Source organism: Mauremys mutica, chromosome 21 (genome assembly GCF_020497125.1).
Source record: "Mauremys mutica isolate MM-2020 ecotype Southern chromosome 21, ASM2049712v1, whole genome shotgun sequence".
Taxonomy (NCBI): Eukaryota; Metazoa; Chordata; order Testudines; family Geoemydidae; genus Mauremys; species Mauremys mutica.
Window position 1 is genome coordinate 17,726,528 of NC_059092.1, and position 7,112 is coordinate 17,733,639.

Below are 7,112 nucleotides of genomic sequence, written 5' to 3' on the forward strand. Positions count from 1 at the left end.
CAGGATTTCTGAACTCCAGGACCGGACGTTACTGAACACGACGTTCAAACCATTGTGGGGACTAATGACTGATTTTATTTTCATCTCCATATTAAGTCACAAGAAAAATGGGTTTAATTTGCACTGTTTCCCCGACCTGGTACATAATTCCCTGGCAGGGCCTGCAGTGAGCAGGCTGAGGCTCTGGCATGGAGCGCTGAGAGCTTGCCAGTTTTTTGACACAAACTCCACCAGCGTAATGCAATTACAGAGTTAGCCAAGCCAGTTTTGCAACTTTGCTGAGACCGTGGGAGAAACTCTTGGGGAGCAAGCGTGTTGGGAAAGAAGCGCATAAGCACATTGGGTAGAACAAGGCTGGAGCCAAAAAAATAAAGTCATTGTCCTAATTTTTCTTCCCGCCTACTGCTGCAGTAGAAATAGCAGCAATGTTTATTATTGTTCTATCCAGAGACCCCACTAAAGATCCGGCCCCCCTGGGCTTGGCCCTGTATCTCCCTAAACACTTCCAGTCTAACTAGACAAGGAAGACAAGTGGGAAGGGAATCTGTACCACAGACTAGGGAAATGGGACTTAGCCCAGGCAGACCAACCATCACTGACAGAGCCAGGATTAGAACCCAGCTCTCCCACATCCAGTGCCCAGTCCACTAGCCCCTGTGGCCTTGGGAAGGAGGAGTTAGGAAATGACAGAAGAGGTCAGTGATCAGAATTTGGATGTTGAAATATTCCCTTTCTAGGGATCTGACAGGTCACACATGGAACATTGTTCTTGTTTAACGGTGTATTTTGGGATTAAACTTGTGCATAGCGAATGAAGGTTCTGCACCCCTGGCCAGCACTAAATGCATCTGTTTGCATTCTTTCTACTTTGCTCCCAAAATGCATGTAGACACTATACAGCCAGGAATTTGCTTTGAGCCGAGCCTGCTCCAGCTATATAGTCCCTAGTACCAGAGCGTGTTCCTTCATATTTTGCCTTCAGCCCTTTGGGCTCCTCCCACCTGTCCCTTGATCTCTCTAGGTTTCTACTTTACTTCACTAGCCCCCACCCCTTTTGTTAAGGCTGCCTTATGTCTTTCATTCTCCATTGCCCCCAGCATGTTGACAGGGAGAGGTTATGAGCTGAGGCTTCTTTGCCCACCGCCTTCTCCCAAGCAGTGTGTCCATTGAACGGAGCAGCCCTCTGCTGCAGAGATGCGGGTGGGGATGCAGCAGGGACTGAACCAGAATTTTACTAAGGTGACGTGGTTCTTTGGGGTCCCAGGTGCTGCTATGGCCCCTCCAGGTCCTCCTTTCGCTTCTCTCCCATCCGTGCACTGTTCACAGACAACAGCACATTGGGACGGAAACACAGATCACCCCGTAACTAAATTTCCATTGTGGGGGCACTAGACCCCATCCTGCCTGGTTCTGCCACCCCTGGAAATTGTGGCCCTTTGGTACACCAGAGCCAAGCACAACACAAGGAGGGGGCCTGGGTGCCAGGGCAGGGGGTCTCCTCCTGGGCAGTGAGCCTGGCTGCCTCTGCTGCAGGACCTGCCAGGACCCACTCTACCCAGGCAGCCAGGGCCCAAGCAGCCCAGCTCCCTGTATCACAGCCCCAGGGGGAGGCCGAGCAGGGGCCAGGCCAGCTACCCCTGTCCCATGCTGCTCAGGAGCTCCTAAGACCAAGGCCATGATTCCTGGAGCTGGGGCAGGGGACTCAGTTCCTGGCTGCTGGGGTGGAGGATTGTGGGCCTCACAGCAGCTGCAGCCAGGCTCAAGGCCCCAGGGGAGACTCCCTACACTGCACCCCACCCAGGCCAACAGGCTGCCACTTCCCACTGCTGCCTCTGCCATCTATGGTCGGGCCCCCTGGCCCCCTGGGCTGCAGGTATACAGGGGAGGTCTAGTCAACTCTACATGTTGCAAATGGCTCTTACCTAGTTAAAAAAATTGGGTGGGTGGGAATGTAGAGGAAGAGGAACAGGCCTGGCTCAGCTGGAAGGGAACATGGAATAGGAACAAGCACTCGGCATTGCACAACCTATCAAAAGTACAGTCAGGAGCCAGACAGCAGTTAGACTGTCACTCCCTCCAATCCACTTCTCTTGCCATTGGCAGATGTAGCATTAGCAGGTCTCCCGGTGAATGGCACAACTTGAGCAAGCCGTAACTATTAAGACACAAAGAAGTGACAATGTACAATACACACAGACAAGTATAAAATTTACATTTTAAAATACCAGAAAGACAGACACCTTCTCCTAGAGTTCAGAGACAGCTGTCACTCGGTAAAGCAGCTCCGGGGATATTACTGTCTCATCGTTTTCTTGTGCTCCCCCCCCTGTAGCCAGCTGTCGTCTCTTGTCTTATACCCAGACAAGAAGTTGTTTAGGTCAGGGGCTGCCTTTGTTCTGCGTTTGTAGTGCCTAGCACAATGGGGTCCTGTCATGTCATAGGGCAGCAAACCCCCCAAAACAGCCAATGAAATTCAGGGTATGTCTACACTGGCAGAGTTACAGCGCCGCTCAGAGTGCTGAAGGGAAACCACTGTTGTGTGTTCACACTGTCAGCTGCCTGCACAATAGCGTGTTCACACTTGCGGCGGTATTCGGAGCAGTGCACTCTGGGCAGCTATCCCACAGAGCATCATCTCTTCCTTTTCTGCTGCTAAGAGTTGTGGGAAGGCGGAGAGGATCGCAGGGCATCCTGGGTCCAGTCCTAGTGCCCCATGATGCATTGCTTCGCAGCCCAACAATCCTTGTGCTTCCGTCCGCATTTGACGCCATCTTTCAACGGTTGGTGGGACACTTCTGAGAGTATCAATTCAGGACAAATTGCTTAGAGCAGGGCAGTTACAGCCCAAGGCTGGTGGTTCTCCACCTCTAAGGCACAGCAAACCAGCCAGAGAGGACTTCAGTTTTACCCCACTGGCTAACCATAAGTCATACAAGCAATTCCCTTAGATGCTCCAGTTTCCCAGTATCACCACCAGTGCCACTCATTATGGAGACCAATGGTTATGAAAACCAATACCCCCCCAGTAAAAAGAGGTTCTCCCGAACCCAAAGGACCAAGCCCCAGACCCAGGTTAATATACAAATCAGATCTTACCCACAAATCACACTGTCGCCAATCCTTTAGAATCTAAAATCTAAAGGTTTATTCATAAAAGGAAAAAGCTATAGAGGAGAGCTAGAATTGGTTACATGGAATCAATTACATACAGTAATGGCAAATTTCTGGGTTCAGGTTTGTAGCAGTGATGGAATAAACTGCAGGTTCAAATCAAATCTCTGGAGTACATCCACAGCTGGGATGGGTCATTCAGTCCTTTGTTCAGAGCTTCAGTTTGTAGCAAGGTTCCTCCAGAGGTCAGAATCAGGATTGAAGACAAAATGGAGGGGTTTTCAGGGCCTTTTATATTCTCTGCCCATGGAAGGACACCCCTTTGTTCTTACTGTAGAAAATCACAGAAGCAAGATGGAGTCTTGAGTCACATGGGCAGGTCACATGTCCATGCATGACTCAGTTTGCAGGCTGACGCCATTGTTTCTATGTTAGTTTGAACTTTCCCAGGAAAACTCAGATATGGATTGACGTCTCCCAAAGTTTATTGTCAATTAAGTGTTTTTTGATTGGGCACTTACCGAGAATAGTCCTTTCTCAAGAAGCTGATCAAATGCTTCACTGAGGCTACTTGGAATCAAAACACATTGAGATACAAGTACATAGCCCATATTCATAACTTCAACTACAAAAATGATGCACACATATAGATAGCATAATCATAACCTTTTCACAGACACCTCACACGACAACCTTTGTACAATATTTGACGCAAATATATAACAGTGGTTGCAATTTATGTCAATAATGTCAGAGCATTTCACAGACATTAACGCAGGCTGGTCCAGAAAGGTTCAAGACACAGGCATCTTTCAGAACATTGGCCTGTTCAGGAAGCTGCAAGCAGGGACTTTCTTCCCGGACCAGATGATCACTGTAGAAGTCTAAATGCCCATTGTGATCCTGGGAGACTGTGCCTATCCCTTAATGATGTGGCTTATGAAGCCATACACGGAGCACCTTGACAGCAGCAAGGAGCGGTTCAACAACAGGCTGAGCAAGTGCAGAATGACGGTTGAGTGTGCTTTTGGCTGTTTAAAGGCTTGCTGGCGCTGCCTATATGGGAGGCTGGACCTGGCTGATGACAATATTCCTATGCGTATAGCCATGTGCTTTATGCTCCATAATATTTGTGAAGGGAAGGGTGAAAGCTTCACTAAGGGCTGGACTGCAGAGGCTCAGAGCCTGGAGGCTGAATGTGAACAGCCAGAGACCAGGGCTATTAGAGGGGCACAGCACGGGCCCATAAGGATCAGGGATGCCTTGAGGCAGCAATTTGAAGCTACAAGCCACTAATATTTGTTGCTATGCTCAGGAGTGCAGTGCTTGTAATGCTAGGAGGTGATTGGTGCAGACAATGCACTATGAAGGTTTAAGAAAATTGCCTGTTGCTTTGCAGGGTTCTGTTTGCTTTCAATTAATGGAATAAAGATTTCTTTCAAACCAAAACAATTCTTTTATTAAAGAACCACCATCGGTGGAGACAGACAAAAAAACACATCTGCACTGAGGGGTATGGGAGAAGGGAGGGTCCCAGGACGATTAAAGATTTGTGTATGTCCAGGTATATCCATCCTTCCCCTTTGGAGTACAGTGCAGCAGGTACTGTACTTCAGCAGGGCTAAACTGCAGAGGGACGGGTGTTGAGTGCAGTGGGTACTGGGAGTCGGCAGTGCTGGACTGTGACAGGGGAGGAGTGGAATGCTGCGGGTAGAGTGGAGCCAGGAGGTTGATAAGTGTGTTGATGGTGTGTCTGGGGGGCACACGGAAAGAGATTTGCAACAATGGCTGCAGGGGAGGGCATGCACGCGTGCGAGGAGCTGCTCAGTTTGTAGTGCTAGGAGTGCCTGGAGCGTGTCCGCTTGGTGCTCCATAACGTTTAAGAGCCGCTCCGTGGCTTCGTTCTGGCGCGCTGCATTCTCCCTCTTTTTGCTGTTCCTCCACTCATTCAATTCTTGTTTTTCAGCCGCAGAGGGCATCATGACACCACGCAGAAAGTCCTCTTTAGTTCTTCATGGCCACTTCCTAATTCTGCGCAGCCGTTCGGCCGGCGATAACAAAGAGGGAGGCTGAGCTCCCAAAGTCATATCTGAAGTCAAAATCAACATTTTACAGAAGCCGTATTGTTTGCAACACACTCACCACTCATTCAGTGATTTAAAACAGCCACTATTCACACACCTGTCACTGACTGGCTGACCCCAGGCAAACATACATGAGCCACAAGACCCCCAAAACGGTGAGTAGCCGCAGGGGCAGGGAGATCAGTGTTCTTGGACCCTACTGTACACTGGGCACGTGGGGAGGGCCAGCACTGTAGGGGGGCTTTATAATCATTCCTGTCCCCACATCTTCTGCAGCCAGCAGAAGATGTGGGGACAGGAATGATTATAAAGCCCCCCTACAGTGGAAGATCTCTCGCTGCTGAGGGTGAGCAGGGCATCAAGGAAGGGTCTTCTCCAAGATTGCGCCTTCCGCCCTTGCCCTTATGCGGCTCCTCTGTGTGCAGCAATGGTCCCTCCCGCCCTCCCCTCCCCGCACCCCATGATGGCAGAGCGGTGCAGGAAAGTTACCCTTAATGGGCAAGAAACAAAGCAGCTCTGCCGAGGAACCTGCGGCAGCGAATTGCCCAGTATCTCCATGAGCGTTTCGTGGAGATCTCGGAGGCAGATTCCTGTGAAGTGAGGGAGTCAATCAACACCCTGTTCCGCCGCTCAGACTAGGCATGTGGGGTACGCGCATCATACAGGCACAAGCCTGCTTTCTGCAACCCTCCTGCCCCCAACAACTTGGTTCAGTGATTCCCAAAATCAAAGCCACTTAACCAGGGGCGGCCTCTCCTCTTTGCACTTCACCAAGCTCCGACAGCTGTGACTGGCTAGCCTCCTCCAGGGTACAGCTCCTGGCTGCATGAATCTCTGACCTCCGAGTCATCCTCTGCCTCTGGGTCCCCCTCCCCCTCTTCGTCCCAAGATTTCCCCCTCCTGGCTCGGTTTACTCGTGACTGGCACATGAGTATCCACAGGGGCCTTCGCAGTGGAGGTGGGGTCTCTACCAAGTATTGCGTCCAGCTCTTTGTAGAATCAGCAGCTCATGGGTGCAGCACCAATGGCAGTTTGCCTCCTGTGCCTTGTGGTAGGCGTTCCGCAGCTCCTTCACTTTGACCCTGCACTGCAGTGTGTCCCGGACATGGCCCCTTTCTGTCATGCATCATGAAATCTGTCCATAGGAATCATAATTCCTATGGCTGGGGTGCAGCTGGGACTGGATAGCTCCTCTCCCCAAATGCTGATGAGGTCCAGCAGCTCGGTATTGCTCCAAGCGGGGGATCGCCTGGTGCGTGGAGCAGGCATGGCCATCTGGAAAGATGCGCTGAGACCACTGCACGCGTCACTGAGCAAACAGGAAAGGGACTTTCAAAATTCAAAAGGAATTTAGGGGGTGGGGATGACGGGTTGGGCACCTGAAGGCAGGGCAGTGGAGTTCAAACCGATGACCAGAGAGGCGAGAACAGGCATTGGGGGACACCTCCCAGAGGCCAATCACAGCGCTGTAATCAACCAGCACTGTACGCCCGGCGCAGAAAGCTGTACGCCTCTCGTCGGGGTGGGTTTTTTTACAGCACTGTGGCTGTGCAGTTTCTGCACAATAAGTGGTTTAGTAGTGTTCACACCTCAGGAGTTGTAGCTCCGAAAGCTGCTTTACTCGCAGAAACTTGCCAGTGTAGACAAGACCTTACAGGCGCCTTCTTCTGCAACACACAAAACATGTTCGTATATAGTAGGCAACAGCCTCTCTCTGTACTGGCTTAATGCAATCATCTATGGAGCAGGTTTCAGAGTGGTAGCCGTGTTAGTCTGTATCAACAAAAAGAACGAGGAGTCCTTGCACTATTTCCCCATGTTAATTTTCCCCCTACTGTTACTCACATCTTCTTGTCAACTGTTTGAAATGGGCGATCACGATTATCACTACAAAATATTTTTTTCTCCTGCTGATAA